The sequence below is a fragment of the Saimiri boliviensis genome, chromosome 9 (assembly GCF_048565385.1).
Source record: "Saimiri boliviensis isolate mSaiBol1 chromosome 9, mSaiBol1.pri, whole genome shotgun sequence".
Taxonomy (NCBI): domain Eukaryota; kingdom Metazoa; phylum Chordata; class Mammalia; order Primates; family Cebidae; genus Saimiri; species Saimiri boliviensis.
In genome coordinates this window covers 72534976-72561071 of record NC_133457.1, presented here as the reverse complement: position 1 = coordinate 72561071, position 26096 = coordinate 72534976, and the positions used below count along the sequence as shown (strand labels likewise).

General features: G+C 46.3%; 1 non-coding gene across 1 annotated transcript; it reads right to left on the bottom strand.

Annotated features, from left to right (window-relative positions):
- Positions 1-279: 279 nt before the first annotated feature.
- On the bottom strand, positions 280-386 carry LOC120368049 (U6 spliceosomal RNA). The gene has a single exon (XR_005582269.1). It is a non-coding gene; the product is annotated as a U6 spliceosomal RNA (small nuclear RNA).
- Positions 387-26096: the final 25710 nt, after the last annotated feature.

Here is a 26096-nt window from a genome sequence, read left to right as displayed (position 1 = left end):
CCCTGTGCCCATGTGTTCTCATTGTTCAACACCTGCCTATGAGTGAGAACATGCAGTGTTTGGTTTTCTGTTCTTGTGTCAGTTTGCTAAGAATGATGGTTTACAGATTCATCCATGTCCCTACAAAGGACATAAACTCATCATTTTTTATGGCTGCATAGTATTCCGTGGTGTATATATGCCACATTTTCTTAGCCCAGTCTATCACTTCTTTGTCCAGTCTATCATATCTAACACCATAAAAACTGCCACACACCCAGTTTTTATGGTGTTAGTCTTAAAAATATGGAATGCCTCACAAATTTGCGTGTCATCCTTGTACAGGGGCCATGCTAATCATCTCTGTATCATTCCAATTTTAGTATATGTGCTGCCAAAGTGAGCACAGCCAGCTCGGTTTTTTAAAAGTTAGTAAATGTACAGTTGCAAAGTTCAAAGTCATGAAAAACAAGGAAAGACTGAGTGACAAAAGATTAAGGAGAGAGACATGGCGACTAAATACTACAGGGCATCCTGGATTCAATTCTGACACAGAAAAATTACATTAGTGGGAAAACTGGTGAAATCCAACTGAAAACATTTAGTAAATGAAATTCTTGGTTCTGATAAACGTCACGTCGCTATGTAAATTGCTAACATTTCGGGGAAACTGGGCAAAGGGTATTTGGGAACTTTGTACTATGTCTACAACTCATCTATAAATCTAAAATTATTTCGAAAGATGAAGTTTAGAAAATAGTTAACACTTTGCAATAATAGCACAGAAAAAAGACAACGAGTTATTTGGCTGAATCAGTTTCTTTCTTACCTTTTTGATGGTCCCTAGAACATCACAAGGTACTGTGGGTGGGTCCCAAGTACTCTGCCCCTGTGTTGAGGTCAGAGCTCTCCCTGCACTTGCCCCAGTGATCCCCTTACCAAGGAACTGCTGGGGATGTCTGGGAGCCCTGGTACTGGTCCCTACTGTGGCCATGAACTCCAGCACGGAGAGAAGAAATCAGCGGGTGACACCTTCCCGGATTTTCCGTGTGCCTGTCCAGCCACCATCCTCAGCAGTTTTGCTCTCTGCCTGTTTCTGGATGTGGGGAATTCTGCTGATGCACTTGAAAGGTTGAATGCCTTGCCCATCCTTGCTCACCCTGCAGCGCAGCGCAGATGTGGCTAAGCCCATGGCCCTGCCTTGCATGCCCATAGAGCCACACTCACACCGTCCCGGAAGGTCTCCCTTACACTGGCACCAATGCAAACAGCTCAGCACTGTCATCATGGCAGCCCATCCCCAGAAAGCAGAGTCTGACCTCAGCCAGATGCAGGCTGTTAACTGCACCCCACCCCCGAGACCCCAGGGGACCGGGGTGAGGCTGGGGAGGCAGAGCTGCCAGAGCTGGGACGGGATACTGAGTCAGCCCCTCTGTCTGCCTTTGGGAGTGCATCTGAGAATGGTCCCGGGGAGGAAGGGGAGCATTCCCCCATCGGCCCCTGTACATTGGCTAGCCACCGGCAATGCACACTCCACAGCGAGGGAGCCCCATGCAGGAAGGCAGAGGCCATGCCAGGCCACACTACCTGTGGGCAAAGCTCAAAGAATCCTGCCAGCAAGCAAGGAGCAACCAAGAGGATGGGCAGTGGGGGAGGCCGGGTCCAGGGCAGCTGCCCCTCTTCCCAACAGAGCAACTGCGAGTCTCCGAGGCATTCTCTGCCCAGGGACCCAACCAAGCCCACATGAGGGCAGGTGGGAGGGCCAAGGGGCTAACAGCCCCAGGGCAGCCTCAGCGGCTTGGTGGTAGTGGATCAAGAACCCAGCTTCCCCACCCACCAGCAAGACAATGCTGAGGTGTGGTCTGCACATGGTGCTGAGGGGTCCCTAGCAAGTGTGGGCCCCTGCTGCCCTAGTGGAAACTTGTGTCAGAGCACACTCCTGGGCTGGCTTCCCTCCCTCTCATATCCCGTCCCTGCAGCTGCCTCCCGGGACCACAGTCACCACTTGCACCCAATTCTACTCTTTGGGACTGCTTTGCAGAGAATCCAAACGAAACGACTAAGCGGCCTTTGAACCTTACACTGTCTGATTCAGGCCCCAAACGTTTAAACACAATGCTACCACCCTCAGTTGTTGGGAAAGTTGGGTTACTTGAGGGTTGCGTTTGGATGCTGGCCCCTGTGACAGCCACGGGACATGGGACGCCACCCATCCACTGATGCCACCTTTCAACCTCCTGCCCCAACAACGCCTCAGCAAAATGGGCACCAGAGACTCTGGGCACGTTCCGTGCTTCTGCAGATCCAGGGACCACGGAGGAGGAAGACTGTCTTCACTTCTCCGCTCTGCTGCTTTAGATCCTGCATGCCACACGCCATCCCTGCGGCTTCAAGTCCCTTCATGGCTTTATCTCCTGCAAGGAAAAATCATCACGGGGTTCTTGGTTCACAGGCACTGGCTGCAGCCACACCCTGAGGGGCCCGGGCGGGGTGGCGCCACAGGCAAGAGAAGGCCGGCACTACCGAGTCACCCACCGAGGGAGGCAAATCAGGCCGCGCTGACCTCCTCTTCCAGCAGGCTCCGCTTCACTCCCTTCCAGGGCCTGGACAGCATCTCGGGGCCTGGGCACAGCCTGGGACCATCAGAGGCAGCGGCCTCCACGCGCCTCCCTCCCTCGGGTCTCACCCCATTCATTCATTCCAAAACCTCCCAGACCCACCAGTAAAAACCCTTCCTTTAAATCACGGGAGAACGACGCGGCTGTTGTGCTGGTGGGTGATTTGGTTTTGGGTCGCGGGGCCTCGGGGGTGCATCCCCATGGGGGAGCCGAGAGTGCCCGTGTCCCCCGGATGCCGAGAGAGTCCACCCCGGGATCGCCGCTCCTGGAAAACCGTGTCCTCAGGGCGGGTGCAGCCAAGCCTTTCCAGTTGGGGGGTGCCGGCCGGCACTGGAGGCCCAGGCCCAGCTTTCCCCAGCCACCCACCAGGCTGCAGGGAAGCTTCCAGAACATCATGCAGGTGCGCCAGCCCGCCCTGGGTGTCTGGGCCGGGGCCCCCCCAAGCCCACCTGAGAGAGCACTCCGGTCCCCCTCGGACCCCCCACCACCGCGGCCTCCGCAGTCACCCCGGCAGTGCCTCCAGGGCCCGGCGTCCTAGGCCTCCGACTCTGCCGGGTTTGCTAAGCCGGACCCTCGCCGCGTCTTCCCGCTATGGTGTCTCCACCTCCTCCCTTTCACCGCTCTCAACGAGACCTCCTGAGGCCACATCTCGAGGTAACAGGTCGGTGTCCCGCCTGTGTTTGGCTCCCCAAATTGCGCTGTGCTCCCTCATCTCCAACAGCGTTGCCCTGATTTCCCAGTCTTCCTGGCTCCCCCTGGCTCTTTGCTGGCGGCGCCTGGTTCTCCGCGCGCCCCCGTGCACACGTGTTCGCTGTGCCAGCCCCATGCAAGCTGCCGTTAGGGTCGTAGGTGACAGCGAAGCTGCAGTCAGCAGCTCCTCTGCCGAGCCCTGCACAGCATGAGACGCGAAGGCAGTGCCCGGGACCGCCTGGGGAACAGGGCAGAGAAAAGCCAAACCCTGCAGAGGAAGGATGAGAGCTGGCAGCCGGTCGGCTGAGAAAGGGGAGAGAGGTGGGCAGCCCCGGCTTGGGACGGGCCACCCTGGTCTTGAATCGCTGTGTCAATGGGTGGTCAATGGGTGGTCACGTAGCCTTTTTAAGCCTCGGTTTTCTCATCTCTAAAATGTGGATGATAACAATCCTCACAGGGCGTCAGGAGACGGAGGCTGTGCGATGAACCGAGGCCAGGCGTGTGGAATTTTCTGTGTACCAGGCTGTTGCTGTTGACATCAGTAGCCACCGTTTTTCAAATCTCAGAAGCCCCTTAGACAGAAAACCAGCTGTTCTTGATGGCCACTTGAGAAAGGAGAAGCAGATTTTTAAATCAGAATGATTCAAAGAATTTTCTCCCAGCAACAGTTGTTAAATGCAGGCCTTGGAATTAAGAGAATTCCACTGGGTGCCGAGCCTCACCTGTAATCCCAGCACTATGGGAAGCTAATGTAGGAGGATCGCTTGAGGCCAAGAGTTCAAGACCTGCCTGGGCAACATAGTGAGACTACCCCCCACCCCATCTACAAAATAAAAATAAATTAGCCAAGTACGGTAATGCGCACCTGTAGCCCCAGCTACTCAGGAGGCTAAGGTGACAGGATTGTTTAAGCCCAGGAGGTCAAGGCTGCAGTGAGCTATGACTGCACCACTGCACTGCAGCCACAGCAACACAGTGAGACCCTGTCTCTAAAAAAGATAGTAAGTACACACAAATAAAAGCGGATTTGATATCATCAGGCTTGAGTGGTTCCTGAGAGAGAAAAGACCTAGATCATTCCTTACGTTCCCTGGAGCCCTGATATCTTGGTTCTGTGACTCTTCAAATCTCCCTAATTAAATTGTCCAGTTTAATCCTCTCCTTGAGCTCTCTCCTCAGCCTCTGTCCTCCCGAGCCTTGCGTCCATTCCATGCTCACCGTCCGTGCCGGGGGTGACTTACAAACCGCCGGCTCAACCACTCCACAATATGCTGCACAGACAGACTGCCCTGCGCCTCGGCCACCCTCCTTTGTGTGAAGGCCAACTGCTTATGGGCAGTTGGAATGTCTTCTAAGCAGACAAAAGGCTTGCTCAAGTGTGCAACTATTTGGGGGCATTGGCCACTCCCTCGGCGGGTGGTTAAGGCCTGTGCTGCCTGGAGCCAGCTGCCGAGTCCTAGAGAAGAATAGAGCAGGCATGTGGACGCCACAAAAGCTGCCCAGCCCTGTGCCCCAGGCCAGCCCAGGACTCAGCACATCCTCAACATATGGGTCCCGGGGGGAGGGTCCCCTCATTTAACAATCATGACTTCCCTCTTCAGGAGACAAGATTTGGAAACCTTAAATGGGCTGTGTGACTAAATCAAATTCCCAAGGCACCTAGAACCAAGATGCTAATTGCCTTGGCTCATGGTTCTTCCCCTCCATGAGACAGATTGGCTCATTTTTCAGGCGACTAATTATTAATTTGAAGCCATGAATAGAAAGAGATGGGAAGGACCTGTCACCTCCCACTTGGTAAATGCTAAAGCTTTGTCATTTGCAGGCACAGGAGAGTGCCAACCAGCCTTTGAGTGAGCCAAGCGACAAGTCAAGGGTCCCATATGTACAAATTGCTTCCTGGCATTGCTTCTGCCCTGTGCAATGTGGTGGGAACCCACTTACAATCAACTGCCACCATCAGCGCTCACGAGACACAGGGCTGTGTTATCTGAGGCTTCAACAAATTCAGACTTCAGAGAGATCTCCAAAGTTTGTATAAAAGTCTCCACTGGTATAAAACTGTAATTCTGAGTTACACTGTCACAAGTTTAGAATGTTAGAGTCCTTTTACAACTTTAAACTTATGTCCCAGCCAGGCACAGTGGCTCACGCCTGTAACCTCAGCACTTTGGGAGGCCAAGGCAGGTGGATCACCTGAGCTCAGGAGTTCAAGATGGTGAAACCCTGCCTCTACTAAAAATACCAAAATTATCTGGTGGTGGTGGCAAGCACCTGTAATCCCAGCTACTCAGGAGGCTCAGGCAGGAGAATTGCTTGAACCCAGGAGGCGGAGGTTGCAATGAGCCAAGACAATGCCACTGCACTCTAGCCTGGGTGACAGAGTGACACTCTGTATCCAAAAAAAAAAAAAAAAAAAAAGCTTGTGTCTCATGAATAAACCACACCTTTGACACTATTAATATTTTTAATAAACTCTACAATTATCTGGGGAATGGTCCAGCTTCTTTGCACTGTATTTTGGTAGATAAAAGACATTACTCATTACTCAGTAAAAATTGATAAAGGGGATACCACCACTGATCCCACAGAAATACAAACTACCATCAGGGAATACTATAAACACCTCTATGCAAATAAACTAGAAAATCTAGAAGTGGATAAATTCCTGGACACATACACCCTCCCAATACTAAACCAGGAAGAAGTCAAATCCCTGAATAGACCAATAACAAGTTCTGAAATTGAGACAGTAATTAATAGCCTACCAACCAAAAAAAGTCCAGGACCAGACAGATTCACAGCTAAATTCTACCAGAGGTACAAAGAGGAGCTGGTACCATTCCTTCTGAAACTATTCCAAACAAGAGAAAAAGAGGGACTCCTCCCTGACTCATTTTATGAGGCCAGCATCATCCTGATACCAAAACCTGGCAGAGACACAACAACAACAACAAAAATTTCAAGCCAATATTCCTGATAAACACTGATGCAAAAATCCTCAATAAAATACTGGCAAACCAAATCCAGCAGCACATCAAAAAGCTTTGCCTCCGCGACCAAGTCAGCTTCATTTCTAGGATGCAAGGTTCGTTCAACATACACAAATCAATAAACGTGATCTGTCACATCAACAGAACCAATGACAAAAACCACACAATTATCTCAATAGATGCAGAAAAGGCCTTCGATAAAAGTCAACACCTCCTCATACTAAAAACTCTCAATAAACTAGGTATTGAAGGAACATATCTCAAAATAATAAGAGCTATTTATGACAAACACAGAGCCACTATCATACTGAATGGTCAAAAGCTGGAAGCATTTCCTTTCAACCAGCACAAGACAAGGATGCCCTCTCTTAGAACTCCTATTCAACATAGTATTGGAAATTCTTGCCAGGGCAATCAAGCAACAGAAAGAATAAAGGATGTTCATATAGGAAGAGAGAAAGTCAAATTGTCTCTGTTTGCAGATGATGTGATTGTTTAGTTAGAAAATCCCATCATCTCAGCCCAGAATCTCCTTAAGCTGATAAGCAACTTCAGCAAAGTTTCAGGATATAATGTGCAGAAATCACAAGCATTCCTATACACCAATAATAGATAAACAGAGCCAAATCATGAGTGAACTCCCATTCACGATTGCTACACAGAGAATAAAATACCTAAGAATAAAACTTACAAGGGATGTGAAGGACCTCTTCCAGGAGAACTACAAACCACTGCTTAAGGAAATAAGAGAGGACACAAACAAACGGAAAAACATTCCATGCTCATGGATAGGAAGCATCAATGTCATGAAAATGGCCATACTGCCCAAAGCAATTTATAGATTGAATGCTATCCCCATAAAGCTACCATTGGCTTTCTTCACAGAATTAGAAAAAACTGCTTTTTTTCCCCCCACCTCTTTGGTCTGACCCCTGATGAGGGCTACGGTATTCACTTTCTATCTTTTATTAGTTTTATTTGAATGTGAGCATCTCTCTGGAATCCAGACCAAACTCTTTTTTTTTAATTGCATTTTGGGGTACATGTGAAGAACATGCTAGACTGTTGCATAGGTACACACATGGCAGTGTGATTTGCTGCCTTCCTCCCCTTCACCTATATCTGGCATTTCTCCCCATGCTATCTCTCCCCAACTCCCCACCCCCCACTGTCCCTCCCCTATTTCCCCCCAACAGACCCCAGTGTGTGATGCTCCCCTCCCTGTGTCCATGTGTTCTCATTGTTCAACATCCGCCTATGAGTGAGAACATGCAGTGTTTGATTTTCTGCTCTTGTGTCAGTTTGCTGAGAATGATGGTTTCCAGGTTCATCCATGTCCCTACAAAGGACACGAACTCATCGTTTTTGATGGCTGCATAATATTCTATGGTGTATATGTGCCACATTTTCCCTGTCCAGTTTATCATTGATGGGCATTTGAGCTGGTTCCAGGTCTTTGCTATTGTAAACAGTGCTGCAATGAACATTCGTGTGCACGTGTCCTTATAGTAGAATGATTTATAATCCTTTGGATATATACCCAGTAATGGGATTGCTGGGTCAATTGAAATTTCTATTTCTAGGTCCTTGAGGAATCGCCACACTGTCTTCCACAACGGTTGAATTAATTTACACTCCCGCCAACAGTGTAAAAGTGTTCCTATTTCTCCACATCCTCTCCAGCATCTGTTGTCTCCAGATTTTTTTTTTAATGATCCCCATTCTAACTGGCACGAGATGGTATCTCAATGTAGTTTTGATTTGCATTTCTCTGATGACCAGTGATGATGAGCATTTTTTCATATGTTTGTTGGCCTCATGTATGTCTTCTTTTGTAAAGTATCTGTGGAGAAACGTTCTGTGCTCATGGCTAGGAAGAATCAATATCGTGAAAATGGCAATACTGCCCAAAGTAATTTACAGATTCAATGCTATCCCCATCAAGCTACCAATGATCTTCTTCACAGAACTGGAAAAAAACAACTTAAACTTCGTATGGAACCAAAAGAGAGCCCGCATAGCCAAGTCAATTCTAAGCAAAAAGAACAAAGCTGGAGGCATCACAATACCAAACTTCAAACTATACTACAAGGCTACAATAATCAAAACAGCATGGTACTGGTACCAAAAGAGAGATATAGACCAATGGAACAAAATAGAGGCCTTGGAGGCAACATAACATATCTACAACCATCTGATCTTTGACAAGCCTGACAAAAGCAAGCAATGGGGAAAGGATTCCCTGTTTAATAAATGGTGTTGGGAAAACTGGCTAGCCATGTGCAGAAAGCAGAAACTGGACCCCTTCCTGACACCTTACACTAAAATTAACTCCAGATGGATTAAAGACTTAAACATAAGACCTAACACCATAAAAACCCTAGAAGAAAATCTAGGCAAAACCATTCAGGACATAGGCATAGGCAAGGACTTCATGACTAAAACACCAAAAGCATTGGCAACAAAAGCCAAAATAGACAAACCAGACCTAATGAAACTCCACAGCTTCTGCACAACAAAAGAAACAGTCATTAGAGTGAATCGGCAACCAACAGAATGGGAAAAATTTTTGCAGTCTACTCATCTGAGAAAGGGCTGATATCCAGAATTTACAAAGAACTAAAACAGATTTACAAGAAAAAAACAAGTCCATTCAAAAGTGGGCGAAGGATATGAACAGATACTTTACAAGAGAAAAAGCTGCTTTAAACTTCATATGGAACCAAAGAGAGCCCACATAGCCAAAATGATCCTAAGCAAAAAGAACAAAGCTGGAGGCATCATGCTACCTGACTTCAAACTATACTACAAGGCTACAGTAACCAAAACAGCATGATATGGGTACCAAAACAGATATATAGACCAATGGAACAGAACAGAGGCCTCAGAAATAATGCCACACATCTACAACTATCTGATCTTTGACAAACCTGACAAAAACAAGCAATGAGGAAAGGATTCTCTATTTAATAGATGGTGTTGGGAAAACTGACTAGCCATATGTGGAAAACTGAAACTGGACCCCTTCCTTACACCTTATTCAAAAATCAACTCAGGATGGACTAAAGACTTAAACATGAAACCTAAACCATTAAAAACCCTAGAAGAAAACCCAGGCAATACCATTCAAGACATAGGCATAGGAAAACACTTTATGACTAAAGCACCAAAAGCAATGGCAACAAAAGCCTAAATTGGCAAATGGGATCTAATTAAACTAAAGAGCTACCACACAGCCAAAGAAACTATTATCAGAGTGAACAGGCAACCTACAGAATGGGAGAAAAATTTTGCAATCTATCCATCTGATAAAGGGCTAATATCCAGAATCTATGAGGAACTTAAACAAATTTACAAAAAGAAAACAATCCCATCAAAAAGTGGGCAAAAGATATGAACAGATGCTTCTCAAAAGAAGACATTTATGCGGCCAACAAACATATGAAAAAAAGGTCCTCATCACTGGTAATTAGAGAAATGCAAATCAAAACCACGATGAGATACCACCTCATGTCACTTACAATGGCAATCATTAAAAAGTCAGGAAACAACAGATGCTGGAGAGGATGTGGAGAATTAGGAATGCTTTTACATTGTTGGGTGGGAGTGTAAATTAATTCAACCATTGTGGAAGACAGCATGGGGATTCCTCAAGGATCTAGAAATAGAAATTCTATTTGACCCAGCAATACCACTACTGGGTATATACCCAAAGGACTATAAATCATTCTACTATAAAGACACAGCACACATATGTTTATTGCAGCATTATTTACAATAGCAGAGACTTGGAACCAACCAAAATGCCCATTAATGATAGAATGGATAAAGAAAATGTGGCACATATACTCCATGGAATACCATGCAGCCATAAAAAATGAGTTCATGTCCTTTGCAGGGACATGGATGAAGAGGAAAACCATCATTCTCAGCAAACTAACACAGGAACCAAAAACCAAACACCAAATATTCTTACTCGTAAGTGGGAGTTGAACAATGAGAGCACATGGACACAGGAAGGGGAACATCACACTGGGCTTTTCAGGGGGTGGGGGCATAGGGGAGGAATAACATTAGGAGAAATACCTAATGTAGATGATGGATTGATAGGTCCAGCAAACCACCATGGCACATGTATACCTATGTAACAAACCTGCACATTCTGCACATATATCCCAGACCTTAAAGTATAATAAAATTTTTTTAAAAAGACATTGGTTACTTCTATGGTATACAACTATTTTACATAACAGTTATAACTATTAACAACATACACTAAATCGCATCAGAATTATAGGAGTTTCCATAATTTTGGAACACATGCCACTAATATATTTATACAAATATAGCCCAAAGAAAGCCAAACAGCACTTCATATTTTACAATTGTTTCTGTATGACTTTTATATCAAATAAACCAAATTTCACCTTTAATTAGTGTACTATTTATGTTAAACCCAATTCTTAATAAAACCTTACAGACAAATCTACCTGATTTTAATATTTGACCATAAAGTAAGATTCTCATAAACCTTATAACCCTTTAAAAATTTTTGTGAAAGAACAGATCAGTGCTCTAAGAAAAACCTTTTGAGTTCAATTTATGAAAATCCTAAACAATATCCCTTTTACTTTAGCCAATATGTTGATACAGACAATTTTTTTACAAGATTAATTTTTCAAAAACTTTCCACAACTTGTTTAAACCTTCAGCTTTATCCAATCTAACTTAAAACAATCTTTCAGCCATCTAAACTAGGCCCAACAAAACCCACATTCACTTGCCTTCATATAATCTCTTACTAAAAACACATTTCACTTTCCTTACACACCTTGCATGTAAAACTGTTTCTTCAATAACCTACTAAAAGTCATTACCATTTTTATTTTTCTGACAAAATACTTGATTTAAGCACTTATTATTTTTAAGCCAATTAATCAGAGGTCTTTCATATATAAATATCACACACACCACATATAAATACACAGACAGAAGATGCCGTAGTTGTAGGTTTTCATCTGCCTGTTTCTTGCTTGGATTATTGGTTTCATGATGGAGGAAAACATGTGGTTTCTATGGCCTAATAAGCAGGCACAACTGGAATGCAAAAACAAATCCCCAAAATTAAGGATCCCATTTTTTATGCTGGATCCTAGATCCCCAAAAGAGAAACACAACAGAACAACAGTGCCATGATTTTACCGTGCATTTCATTGCAAAGCAATCCAAAGACAATCAGCACATTCTGATTAGCCAATCCCACTAAAAGTCTTATCTCTCACTGTTGGGGTGGGGACATTTTCATACCTTCTAGGTGGCCAAGAGCATGGTTCTTTGATCCAAACATGCAAAGAGCTGAATATCTCCCCATAATATCATTAGCTATTCCTAAAAGTATATTTCCTACCTAGTTATTACACACCCAAGCTCTCTCATAATGCAAAGTAATTTCTGATACCCCCAGAAGTCAAAAGTGTTGGATAACACAACACAGAACACAACAGAGGCTTAGATTTTGAGAGAGCTCTATCCACTTTCAGTTCCTGGGGTTTCATGAGGAAAACAGAGGTTTTTCCCAAAACAGGTTCTGTGGCACCTTCTGTTTTTCTCAAGGAGTCCCAAGCTATTATAGCTTGAATATATGGTTTTAATTAAGCTGACTTTTAACCACGGTGCTCTTTAAAAAAAAAACCCTTTTAAATCTCTTACTACCCAGCTTTGGCCATGCCAAGCCACCAGTATGTCCGGGTTTTGAACTTTACCAAGCATAACCTCCCAGGTGCTCAGAGAAAGGAAAATTTAAGATGGTTCATGGAGGGAAGGAGAATCAACAAATGGTAAAATTAACACAGATGCCAAACCAGGAGTGACTCATTCCCTAAGCCAGGAATTGAACTTTGAACCTGAGCTGCCATTAGAAAAAGAAAAAGCCTTAGCCACGAAGCTTCAGCACTGGAAAGTTTTCACTGATTTTCCCAGAAGGGGCCTAGAGTAGCCAGTTTTGAGCTTGCAATGGCTTTTAACTGCTTAAGATAATTTTCAGAGCTAACTATGACATGAATTCCAAAATTCCTGTTCTCTGGATGGTGGAGACCAAGAGAAAGTACTGCCACATTGTTACAAGGTCAAGCTCCCAAGGACATGAAACAAGATGAGAGGGAAAGTTCATCCAGGTTCCCCCCACCCCCCCACCCCCCCAGAGAGCTGCAGAAAAGTTGTATCTAACCAGTTTGCTGGGCTGACTTGTACAGCAGTCTTATGGGGTCCTAAGCCTGTGTTCTATGGTACTTCTCTTTATGACAGGACAATACAGAAAAACAAATGTGTAGTACAAAGTACAGCCGATTCACTACAGTAGCCACTCCACTCAGCATCCAATAACAAACTGGCAAGCCTCAAACTTGCCCTCAGATGGGCCCTGTCATGTTTAATCCACTGCACTCCAGCAGGTACTCATAGCTGTAGGAACAGAGCTGTGGATCTCTTGGCCACACTTATCTGTGATAGAGCTTCTATAACATGGAGCTGGGGAGAGATGTGAGATGCCATCTACTAGCGTGAATCCCTAGCCCAAAGTCAGGAGCTCGGGTGAGGAGGGAGTCCATCTTCTTGACCACATCCACATGGAGTCAAACTTCAAGGAGGGAGAGGAAGGAGATCATTGATCAGTGCCACAGGCCCCACCAATAGTTAGTAATATTCTTGAATAAACGCTTTTCCATTCACAGTATGCCCTTAGGAGAATCTCCAGACATTTTATGTGGCTGTTTCTCTTTAATAATTTTCACTAATTATAGTTGTTTTGTTTGGGAGAGGGCCTGCAGAGCCCTTCATGTCACCATTCCAGAAGTGCACCTCCGGGGGCAATGAGTTGGGGCTGGTTGTTACGTAGCACTGTTATGGCAATAGCTGATTAGTACAACAAGCCTACTGTCTTCTTCTAAAATACCATCTAGCATTCACTATTTACTCTGCTACTCATGGGGTAGATATTGTTTTTAATCCCCATTTTACACATGATAAAAGTAAAGCTCAGAGAAATTGATCTTCATCTAACCATCAAAGAGCTGCTAAAGCGCAGTGGTGAAGCAGAGCACATTTAAGTACATGTCCTACTGAAAGAGCTGTGTTATTCACGTGTGTGTGTGTGTGTGTGTGTGTGTGTGTGTGTACGTGCTGATATTTATTTCACGAGGATAGTCACTTTCTTCCTGAATTTTAAGTATTTTTTTAAACGTACTATTGGGAGTCATAATGGAGTGTGAGTAAAGTAGTTAAGATATATTGGCCGGGCATGGTAGCTCACATCCCAGAACTTTGGGAGACTGAGGTAAGAGGATCTCTTGAGTCTAGGAGTTCAAGACCAGGCTGGGCAACACAGTGACACCCCATCTACAAAAAATGAAAACAACTAGCCAGGCATGGTGGTATGTGACTGTGGTTGTAGCTATTAATACTTGGGAGGCTGAGGTGGGAGGATCCCTTGAGCCCAGTAGTTCAAGGTTCCAACGAGCTGTGATTGTACCACAATGCCCCAGCCTGGATGACAGAGAAAAAGCCTGTCTCAAAACAAACAAAAAGATCTATCAATTATAATAATGACTTTTCTGCAATTAATTCATCAGTGAGAGGTTTCCAAACTTACCTTAAAAATGCACGTATGTCAAGGCACAATGTCTCACTCTTGACAGAACTTGGGGGAAAATGCAAGCTGTGAAGTGTTTTCCCGTCTGAACCTCCTCTTCACCATGGGAATGCAGTGCTCAGGGAAACATATCCCAGCTCCATGAGAGAAGGGAGGGGGGTAGACTAGAATAGCTCTGAGCTCCCTTTCTGCTCCAAAACTCTAAGATTCCATGAGCTAGGGTGTCAGTGAACCTCCCCCAGTGGCCCTCAGACCCTAACTTTTCAGCACCAACTCCAGTCAGCTCCAACTGCCTGTATCTCATCTCTGGGTCCGAAGGCTCTTTCAAGAACTTGAATGTGCAGGGGGTCAGACATGTAGAGGGAATAACACTCAACAATGACTGACAGGACCTGGGGTATAAATACCCCAGCTCCCTCCTGCCTCAGGCTCAAGGCATTATGACTGATTCAAGGCACTGAGTCATCATTTGTAACAGCAAAACTTGGAAACATATGGCAAAATATGTCATAGCCACACAACAGAATGCCATACAGCCATGAACTTTTTCTTGATCTTCGCTCTTAGGGCACAACTGCAGATGCTTGGAGCGGCATGAGGGGCTTGCTGGGAGCTGGACATGAGGGTCCATGGTGACCTGGCTATGAACTTCTTTGACTTAACATTTGTATGTTTTTCCACATGTAAAGTATAGCTCAATATTTAAAGAGCTTTAAAAATGAATTTTCTCTATATATATTGATAAAGAATTATCTCCAAGGTAATGTTATACATGATCTTAGCCAAAAGGCTGAGAAGCAATCTCAGGGTACTGTTAAATGAAAAATGAACATGGAACAGTGTCTATAGCATGCGATCTTTGACGGGGGGTTAATAAAGAAAATATGTACACATCTGTTCCTGCTTGTACCTAGTTCACTAGAAACCAACAGGAAAAGGAAAAGGCATGGTGTACATCCGGGAGAGAGTCACTGGGCAGCAGGGCGGGGTGTGGGAGGGAAAGGAGCCCATTCATTCTTTAAAGCCAGGAGAAATACAAATGTGGTGAAAGTGAAAGCGCTGCTATTGACACTTTAGCACCACAGGCTATGTTTTTTGTTTCCATGTAACTTATTTGAAGCTAGCGGTTTTGAAGGATGAGACTTTTGCAGATCTAGGAGGGCTGACCCTGGAGTGCAGACTGGGAACAGCTTTACAATCATGCTTTTCTCCACGAGCCAAATATAGCTCAGTCTCACGTCAGATCTCAGAGCTCAATTTTATAATACATTTTAAACTTAGCCGAGTACTCATGAATTTATTTAAATTGGTAGATGTGTGTGTGTGGGTGTGTGTGTGCATACATGCATACATACATGCACGTATATGCTCAAGAAACCTGTTGTGCAGAGAGGGGAAAAATCCTCCTCTCTCTTCCTTTGGAGTACAGTGGTGCAATCACAGCTCACTGCAGCTTCTCCAGCCTCAGCCTCTCTGGTAGCTAGGTGTGGTCTTGCTTTGTTGCCCAGGCTGGTCTTGAACTCCTAGACTCAAGTGGACCTCCTTCTCAGCCTCCCAAAGTGCCGGGATTCCAAGCTTGAGCCATGATTCCAGGCCAAAAGCAAGTGTAGACGGTCCCAGCCTCCTCCTTGTGATAATATACTGCCACCTAGTGTCTGCTCAACAAATGACACCAAATACATTCTCCACGTGGATTCAGAAATAATGGAATAAACAAGGTTGAAGTGGAACTATTTGTGATGGAAAAACATTTTGGAAACCAGTCTGCACATATGCACATATGCTTGTGTATGTATGAAGCACATCTGGGGAACACAAATAAGCTGTTAACAGCAGATACCTCCAGGAAAGGGAACTGGGAGGCTGAGAAAGCTACCAAAATAATAGTGATGATGACGATGTTATTTTGTATCTTTTAAATTTTGAGCCATACAATGTCCCGCTAATTGAAAAAAAATTTTTAACTTAAAAAAATCCATGTATTAAATTTTGCTGCTATGATGACTAAGGGGCCATCTTTTCTTCATTCACTGATGCGTGTTCTTAACAAATACTGAATACTTCCTGCGTGCTGAGCACTGTCTGGAGGAAAAACAGTGAGGAGGAGGCAATCCTGCCCTCCTGGACTGGAGATGCCCAGAGGACAGCCAGAGACACTGCATGGTGAAGGTGGCCAAGCCCACGGCCTGAGTCCTGGGCTGGTTGGCCACGTGAAGTGGCACCCACCCAGCCCTGCAGCCATGGGTCAGCGTCATTTGGAGCAACTGCGTGCAATGGGCTTCAGACCTGCGTTGGGCCTCTCTGTTTGGGCACTTCAGCCTTATCCTAATTAATATGACACTCACAGGCAGCATCTAAGGGACATTTCATTCACCCAGCAGCTGAAGCACACACATTCTTCTCTAGTGCCATGGAAAATGTACAAAAAGTCACAAGGAGGGATACAAACTTAGTGCCAACAACCTCCACAGGGTGGATATCAGAGATGACACTCCTGGCCCACACTCAATCAACTGAGAATTCACTGATTAAAAGGTAAATTTAGAAATTAATTCAAAAATTTAAAAACGTTTCTAAATAACACATGGGACAGAAAAGCATTATAACAGTGGACTTTAGAAAATGTTCCAAACTGACAGTTACAAAAATACAACACAGCCAAATGTGTGGACAGAGTTACAGGGGTGCTTACAGGAGGTGCAAAGCTCTAACTGCATTTCTTAGAAGACAGGCTGAAAGTTGGCTTCGAGTAAGGCAGCAGCACGTGGCTCCCACTGGGCGGCTGGCTTGGGGCTTCCTAGTGGGGATGGTTTTTGAGGGAGACCTCATTAGAGTTCTGGGGTCGTGTGGAGGACACTCTGGTGTTACTGTTTCCAGTGAACGAAGGGTGAGTGTCTTATGGTTGCCTAGCTACCTTGGCCCAAGCATTCTGGAGCCTGGGGTACTGAGAGCCAGGAGATGGGTGGGAGGAGGGTCAGGCTCCTGGGTAATGGGAGCAGGGCTAAGGAATGAAGGTAGCCAGCCTGAGGCACTGTGCTGAGAAACCTCCTTCTCCACTTCTCTGCCCTGAGAAACCGTGCTGTCTGGAATCCTGTCACCGGCAGATGCTCAGCCATGCAGGCCACTCCACAGAGAGAAGCAGCCTGGAGTTCTCATCTCGGCACATAGCCTCAGATAAGGGGCTTCAGATACAACACCGTGCGTTTGTCTTGAGCTCTGATCCCCAAGTCAGCCTCTCAACCCAGTGCAATGTGTTGCCCTGTGACCCACAGCCCTGCTTTAAGCCCATCAGAGAAGGCTTCATTTTAAACTTCACGTGAACTCCTCCCTTCTCTGCAATCCTGTCTATCCTGTGCTGAAGTCAGGAGGGGCTCTGATGTGGCTCCCTCATTGCGGTTACCAAACCTCGCTTTGTCGTGGGCAGGTGTGCCCTGGCACCCTGTGCCAAAGGGGCTTTATCAGTTGTCAGAAACACGCTTCCTGATGGTGAGATGCAGGGCTGTAAAACATATATACATTCTTAAAAAGAAGCAAATCCTTGACGATTCAGTGTTATTTGGACTTTATTTTTTTAACGCTTAGCAACACCCTTTCTCAACAAAACAAAATTTTACTTAGATTCCTTAGATTATGGAACTGACTGCAAGCAGGCTTTGTTTTTCACCCCTTGAACATTAAAAATAACCCTGAGAGAGCGATTCGTACTGAGCATGAAGGAAATAATGTATACAGTGGTCCATTTCCAAGACAAAATGCCTTGAATCGGTTTAGGACAGCAAACTACATAAGAAACAGGGCACACAAGGCCCCTGTTTGAAGAGCCCATGCCTGCTTGTCGCCCCTGGCTTCCACCTTAGTTGCCCTCACTTGAACAAAAAAGATTAGTCTAAGATGAAAGTTTACTACCTTGCAGAATAGCTTGCTTTGCCTGTTATCAGCTTGCCCAGCTACTTAGGTTATAAGTCAAGTAGTTGAAGAGCCCCTGAGCTGACTAGGATTGCGATGCGTTGTGGCTGCAACAACCATTAGGGTTGTCAGCAGGACAATACTAAAGAAAATACCTAAAACCCCTGCCCAACAACCAATAGGTGACGTCCAGGAAGACTGTGACCCCACAGTACTCAGCCTATGAGGAATCGGGGGAGGGACCTGCGCGCTAGGGGATAAACTGTTTTGAACCTGCTGGGTGTGCCTGCCCATCAGACACCTGATCGTGCAAGACCTTCATTAAAGTCTTGCTTCCACTGTTCTCCAGGTCTCTGAGTCCAACCTTTGGATTTAGACGGGTGAGTCTGTTTCTCACAGCATGACCTACTCTCCACCAGTGACATGCAGCACTGCAGTGATCAGCAGAACAGCTCTCCCTTCCCACCAACCCACCTGCCTCTTGGTTAGACATACGCTTTTCTGTAACTTCTTTTGCTTCATTTCTTTTAAGTAAGAATAATAAAGTTTTAGTCTTTATAAAAAGAAGCTAGGCTGAAAATTAAGTGTTCAGCTTAAACTAGAGAAATTAAAAAACAATACACTCTAAATACAAAAAAAGAAATAATAAGGCCGAGCGTAGTGGCTCATGTCTGTAATCCCAGCACTTTGGGAGGCCAAGGCAAGCGGATCACAAGGTCAGAAGTTCGAGACCAGCCTGGCCAACATGGTGAAACCCCACCTCTACTAAAAATACAAAAATTAGCTGGGCATGGTGGCAGGGACCTGTAATCCCAGCCACTCAGGAGGCTGAGACAGAAGAATTGCTTGACCCCGGGAGGCTGAGGTTGCAGCGGACCAAGATGAATGAAGCCACTGCACTCCAACCAGGGTAACAGAGCAAGACTCTGTCAAGAAAGAAAAGAGAAAGGAAGGAAGGAAGGAAGGAAGGAAAGAAGAAATGAAGGAAGGAAGGAAATAATAAAGAGGAAATAAATTTAAAAATACAGAACAAAGATACAGAGGAGTTCCACAAAGCCAAAAGTTAGCTCTTGGGGAGGAGAAGTAACAGAACGTAGGCGTTTCAGGAGATGCTGGCCAAAAAAAAAAAAAAAAGGAGAATCTACAAATAAATAATTATTATGAGTCAAATGAAGACTATCACTGCAAATGCTAAGAAGATAAGACATGAATAATGTGATAACAATAACACTGAAAACTTAGGTGAAATGGATGATTCCTTTAGAAAGATGCCAAAACTGCCTGGAAAAGAAGTAGAAAGCTTGATTAGAAATAGAATCAGCAGTTTGGCCAGGTGCAGTGGCTCACACCTATAATCCCAGCACTTTGGGAAGCCAAGACAGGTGAATCACGAGGTCAAGAGATCGAGACCATCCTGGCCATGGTGAAACCCCATCTCTATTAAAAATACAAAAATTAGCTGGGCGTGATGGTGCACGCCTGTAGTCCCAGCTACTCAGGAAGCTGAGGCAAGAGAATTGCTTGAACCTGGGAGGCAGAGGTTGCAGTGAGCCGAGATCGCACCACTACACTCCAGCATGGCAACAGAGCGAGACTCCATCTCAAAAGAAAAAAAAAAAAAAAAGAAGAAATGGAATCAGCAGTTTAAAATGTTTCACACAGAAAACAAATATTCCATCAAATGTTTAAGAAATCAAAAATTCAAAACTTAAACATATTTAGAAGATTTAAAAGGAAGAAATCAACTCATTTTGCAAGGTTAATTTAATCTTGAAAGTTTCTAAGCAAGTACTACACTAGAAAGAACACTAGAAGCCAATCCTTTTGTGAATGTAGAAGCAAAGAACCTAAACACAATGTTAGCAAGTCAAATCCAACAATGTATTTTAAAAGAACGCTTTATATTAGGAATGCGGGAATGATTCAATGTTAGAATTTATCATATTAACAAATTAGTTGAGAAAAATCATAAGATCATGTATAGATGAAGGAAATGCACAAAATAAAATTGAACATTCATTAATGATTTTTTGAAACTCTTAAACTAGAAATAGAAGGAAATTTTCTTAATATGGTAGATGGCAACCTATGTAAAATGCTAAAGGCCCTCGTGGAGAGAAGACAGTCCATTAACAGCTACTCCAGGGACTGAATGGGACAATCTGTTGACACCAGTCTCCCCTCCCAGGACAGTCGACCAATCCCCCAGAACATTATTACCTATGCTACAGCTGCACTTCATGTGGTCCCAACAAGATTATCACGACAGTGCAAGGTGACATCTGTTGGATCATCTGTCAGGAAGCTAAGAGACCACACAATGGCCCATGTGGCAGTCAGGAATCATAAATGCCAAGTTCCCTTGGGCAAAAGTAGAGTTTCCCTCACATTTTTTGTTTGTAGTAGAGTTTGGAAAATGGAAGACTAGCCATGAGCAGAGAGGATCTGACTTTTCTGGTGAGTTAAAGGAGAAAGTATTTGGTAAAGAAAGCAGTGATTCGTGGTTACAGATTTCAGGGAACCAGAGGAAGAAACCAGAGCAGTAGTTAAGATGTTTTATTGGGTATTATTAACAAAATGACCTATGAGTGACGGTGTCTTAGACTGAATTCCTCAACAACGCATTCTAAAGAATGATTTGAGTGCAAGTTGTTTATTTAGGAGGTGACCCCAGGAAACAGCAGTAGAGGAGTGGGCAGTGAGGCTGGGAAGGGAGGAAAGCCAGTACGGGTTACCACTCTTGAACCACTGGGCTCAATTCCATTAGACATGCCAGAGAGTTGTCCTGAGGGGAAAGGGAGCCAGGGTCTTTGCACCTCACATGGGTTGAGAACTGCTCCCCAAAACGTTACCTCCTGGCCCTTCCTCTACCCAAAAGAAGGCCGTGCTGTGGAGAGTACAGGAGTGCGCAGCGGGACAGACGTGGGCAGGAGGCCTGACAGCCTCTGCTACAGAGACACTGAGCAGTCCACGTTCAGCTCCTTCACTGAGCAGACAGCTTTGCAGCTGTCCTCCTGGACTTTTGTGAGTAGGTGGGCACATGTGAGCAAGCCACACACAATAGTGGGCTTCCTCCACTATTACTCAAGTTAGGTAAATTGAGGCAGCTTGGTAAGCCATCAACCTCTTCTAAAACGTACTCACCACCCTAAATCAGGGCCAGGCACTCCTCCCTGCTGTCAGAACACGTGCATACATGTTCTGCTGAAGCCCATGTCTCAGTTAGCTGATCCTGCATTCCCAGGTCGGGTGCCAACTGGCTTCTTTCATCTTCCACCTGCAGGGCTGATCTGCTTCTGGCTGACAAGGGAAAACTTCAGAAGTACCATCATCAATCCATCCATTTCTTCAACAAACATTTTGAATATTGACTTAATTAGAGTTGGAGTCAAGAACTTAGATGCAGGTACTTGACCTGGGAGGTGATTCCCAGAAGCAGGAGAGAAGAGAGACAGCAAATGAGAGAGCGAGCTGAGGAATACCAGGAGCACCAACCAAAGGGGGCATATATGAGCTGATCACTGCTAAGGGTCACCGAGGCTCACTTCTACTGAGGACTTGGAATTGGTCCTCTGGTGACAGAAGGCTGAGGCATATATCCACAGTTAGTTAAGGGTGGCTGTGAAGCAGGTTCACTGTGTGCTGGTTGCCAACATGTCTGTGTCCAGTGAGACAGAAAGCATTCATACTCAACAGGTTACATGAAGCAAATTTATTACCTACAGACAGGTAGCAAGGGACAAGAGAGGCATTTGTTGCATGCTGGTCGCCCAAGGCTCAGAAATCTGCTCAGGGCAAATGGAGTCTCAACTGGGTATGCCCCACTTGCACCACAGAGGAGGGACGCCAGAGAGCAGGCTGCCCTGGGTTTGACATCCCAGGGTCATGTGATTTGCTGGGCTAACATGTTGAAGGACATCCTGTTTTCAGCAGGAGACTAGAACTGAGCTTGGACTGTTCGACCAGCTCTCCCTTATCTTAAGATGTTGCATTCCTGGCACGATCTACAGTTATTCCTGAGGTCTACATGGAAAAAAGGTGACTGGGTCGGTCCAAGGCCACCCAAACTGGAGGTGCCATGGGGATGTTAAATTTCCCTGAATTCCAGGCTGTGCCTGCTCCCAAGGCTTCCAGAGAAAGTTGTAAGATAGGCTGGGCATGGTGGCTCACACTTGTAATCCCAGCACTTTGGAAGGCCGAGGCAGCGGATCACAAGGTCAGGAGTTTGAGACCAGCCTGGCTAATATGGTAGAACCCTGTCTCTACTAAAAATAAAAAAAGTAGCTGGGCATGGTGGAAGCCGCCTGTAGTCCCAGCTACTCGAGAGGCTGAGGCAGGAGAATCTCTTGAACCCGGGAGGCAGAGGTTGCAATGAACCAAGATCACGCCACTGCACCACTCCAGCCTGGGCAACAAAGCTGAAACTCTGTCTCAAAAAAAAAAAAAAAAAAAAAGGAAAATTGTTAGATAATCCCTAGAGGACAGCAACAAGATGCTTGAGGTGGCAGCATTCAAGGGAACTCTCCACCACAACCAGAGAGCTGACAACAGAGGCGGGCAAGAGACATGAGCACCAACAGGGCCTGCTACAGGCACCTACCATGCCCCAGGCAGACTGCCGGTCATGCAGCAGTGAGCAAGACAGACCCATTTATTTGTTCTCATGGAGCTTCCTTTCAGGAATGGAACAAAGAATGTATCAATAAACAAGCCAACAAATAAATAATAATGAGTGTTGTGTTTTTGCAAAAATTATGACAATAAGAAAATACGACATAGGAAAATTACGACAGTGAAAGGAAACCTGACCTAACTGACGCCATCTTGCTTCTAACTTCCAAGCTGCCCTTGTTCATTCCTGGGCATAGGCCAAACAAATCTGGGGAGAAATTTAGTTTATAATTTCACTCTAAACCAAAGATAACAGCTCCTCCCTGAAACAAATCTCCTTCTTGCTTAGGGACCAGACCACCTTTGTGAAACTAACAAATTAGTCACAAGATTAAAAATTATGGCTTAGGAGTCATGCCACAAGATTCCTAACCGCCCCAATTACTCCAATATTACTATTATAAAACATAAGATTGGTGTTCAAGGTATTTTTCAGACCCTGCATTGTGATGGACCAGCCACCCAGACTGGTAAACTGGCTCATCTGGTCTTGTGACCCCAACCCCGGAATTGACCCAGAGAAAGACAAAAGCTTCATCTCCCTATGATTTCATCCCTAATCCAACTAATCAGCACTCACCATTCCCTAGCCCTGTGTCTGCAAAACTACCTTTTAAAAACTGTAGCCTCCAGACTGCACAATCCCAGCAATTTGGGAGGCTGAGAAGGGCAGATCACTTGAGAACAGGAGTTCAAGACTAGCCTGGCCAACACAGTGAAACCCCATCTGTACTAAAAATACTAGTAATTAGCTGAGCATGGTGGTGTATGCTTGTAATCCCAGCTACTTGGAAGGCTGAGGCACGAGAATCGCTTGAACCCAGGAGGTGGAGGCTGCAGTGAGCCAAGACCAAACCACTGCACTACAGCCTGGGCAACAAAGCAAGACTCTGTCACAAAAACAACCCCCCCCCCCAAAAAAAAAAACCCTTAGCCTCCAAATTTGAAGAGAGGCTGATCTGAGGAATAACAAATCTCTGATCTCCTGTTTAGCCAGTTCTGTGTATACTGAACTCTTCCTCTATTGCAATTCCCATCTTGAAACTTTGGCTGTATCTGGGCGACAGTCAAGAAGCCGTTGGATGGTTACAGAGTGATGAGTGCTGTGAAGGAAATAACATAAAAGGTGATAGAGAATAACTAAAGGAGGCCACTCTAGATAAAATGGTCTGAGTATTAAACATCGAGAAAGAATCTACAAAGGCAAGATCTGGTGCAAGAGCTTCCCAAGCAGTATATAACACACACAAAAGCTCAAGCCAGCAAAAAGATTTTACTTTCACAAATTCTAAAAACTCTAAGAGTGAAAAATGGTGAAACGGGAGGAAGTGATAACACATTTTGTGAGTGCAGCAGGCAGAAACAGGGCCATAACTGCTTCACGACGGGATCTCAAAATACTAGGAAAAGTGTAAATTAAAACCGTGAGATATAGTCTTGTCATTATTGGATTGGCAAAGATCCAAAAGTTTGGAAAGACCCCACTGGTGAAAATGTGTGGAAACCCAGTCTTAAACATTATTTGCCAGAGTGTCAATTAGTACAGTGTCTAAGGAGGGCAATTTAGCCATGTTTACCCAATATATTAAAGGACATACCCCACCATAGCCAATTTCACCTCTAAGAATATTTCTGACAGATACAACTACATGCATGCACAAAGGCAGTCCTTGGGATCCAGTCGCATTATTCCTAACAGCAAGCAACTGGGAAAAACTTCAAGGTCCATCAGTGAGGGCCCGCATAGCCTAACCTCTGTAATAACCAAATCTCAGGGGCAATGTCCAACCAGGTGCTTTTGTGCAACCTTCCAACAGGAACCACACGCCCGGCTGCCAGGCCTGGTCTACGCATTGTCCCTGAATCCCATGCAGTTAGCACTTGTTCACTCTCAAAAGTGTCCCATCCTGAAAATAAACTCTTGCCCACTTGGTGCTTCAGGAACATGTGCTTCTTCTACCAACAGCTCTCCCAGATGCCCCAGTGCCCCAGGTGGGTCCATCCTTTAGGGCCAGGCCTGGCTGGAGTGCACCCACACTACCAGACGACGTGGGCCAGGAAGGGGCTGCGGCTCTCGCGGGAATGAGGGTGTCTAGCATAGGTATGCACGTGGGCAACCCCCACCCTGTGGTCCCTAAGTAAACTAGGGCCTTCGTGCCAGGGCAGTCAGGAGTTGCAACCTTGGCTATTTCTAGGAAGACATCAGACAATGGGGTCAAATGCCGGGTGCAGTGGCTCATGCCTGTAATCCCAGCAGTTTGAGAGGCCAGGTGGACGGATCACCTAAGGTAAGGAGTTCGAGACCAGCCTGGCCAACGTGGTGAAACCTCGTGTCTACTAAAAATACAAAAATTCGCTGCGCTTGATGGCGCACGCCTCTAGTCCCAGCTACTCAGAAAGCTGAGGAAAGAGAATTGCTTGAACCCGGGAGGCGGAGTGAGCCGAGATAGTGCCACTGCATTCCACCTTGGGCAAGACCCCGTCTAAAAAAGAAAAAGAGAAAAAAAATGGGGTCAAGAAATGGGGGGCGGGGATTGCGCTTCATGAACCTGCCCGCTCTGTTGTGGCTGCATTTCCATCACACATTGCCTTAAAAAACGAAAAATGAAAAAATATAAAGCAGCTACGGAAGGATGGGGGAAATTGCACAGGCCAGATCAGACTGTAAGGCTGCCCCCTGCCAGGGACAAGGGTCAGCTCCGCCGCGCCGTTTGGAAACTGGCCAAGGGAACCCCTAGAATTTGGCGAGGGCCTGCCGGAGACGCCGGGGGAACCAGACTACCGAGACCCGCCACTGGGCCGACGCCAGCTCAGCGCGCAGACTGGAGAAATCCGCAAAGCCACCGGCGAAAAGGAAGCCGGCCGCCGCGCCTGCGCAGCTTCCGCCCCGCGCCCCTTCTCCGCTCCCCGCGCCCGCCCCCTTCCCCCCTCCCCCGCCCGCCCGCCCCCTTCCCCCCTCCCCCGCCCGCCCCCTTCCCCCCTCCCCCGCCCCGCCCTGCCCCTTCCCCCTTCCCCCCTCCCTCTTCCCCCTTCCCCCCCTTCCCCCTCCCCCCCTTCCCCCGCCCCGCCCCCCTTCCCCCGCCCCGCCCCGCCTGTCTCCCGCCTGCGCCTGCGCAACTAGTCCCATCTGCCCCGCCCAGCCCGTGACGCCACGTGTATGTGGGCGGGGCCCAGGCCCGAGGGAGCCTTGGGGTCGTATCCCACCGGTGGAGGCCGCGGTGTCGCCGGCAGGGGTGGGGGAGCAGGAAGACCGGCCGCCGCCTGCTCCCCGGAAAAGGGCACTCGCCTCCGTGACTGGGGCCGAGCGCGCGGTCCGGGCGCTGGCGAGGGCGGCCGGCGGTCACCGACTGCAGGCGGGCCTCCGCACGCGGGCGCGCTGCGCGCCGGAGGACGGCCTGGGGGTCACTCGCACTCCGGGTCCCACCTCCTGCTGCCTTCCTGTCCAGGCTCCACTAGGGCTCCCTGGACGTCTGGGCTCCGCTGACCGGTGGGGAGCACGTCTAGTGTTTTGGGCCACAGGGCGGGTCAAATAGCTGGGACCTCTATCCCCAGGGCGCCCCAGCCCTGCTGGGTTCATTTATTCCGCCCGCGTTT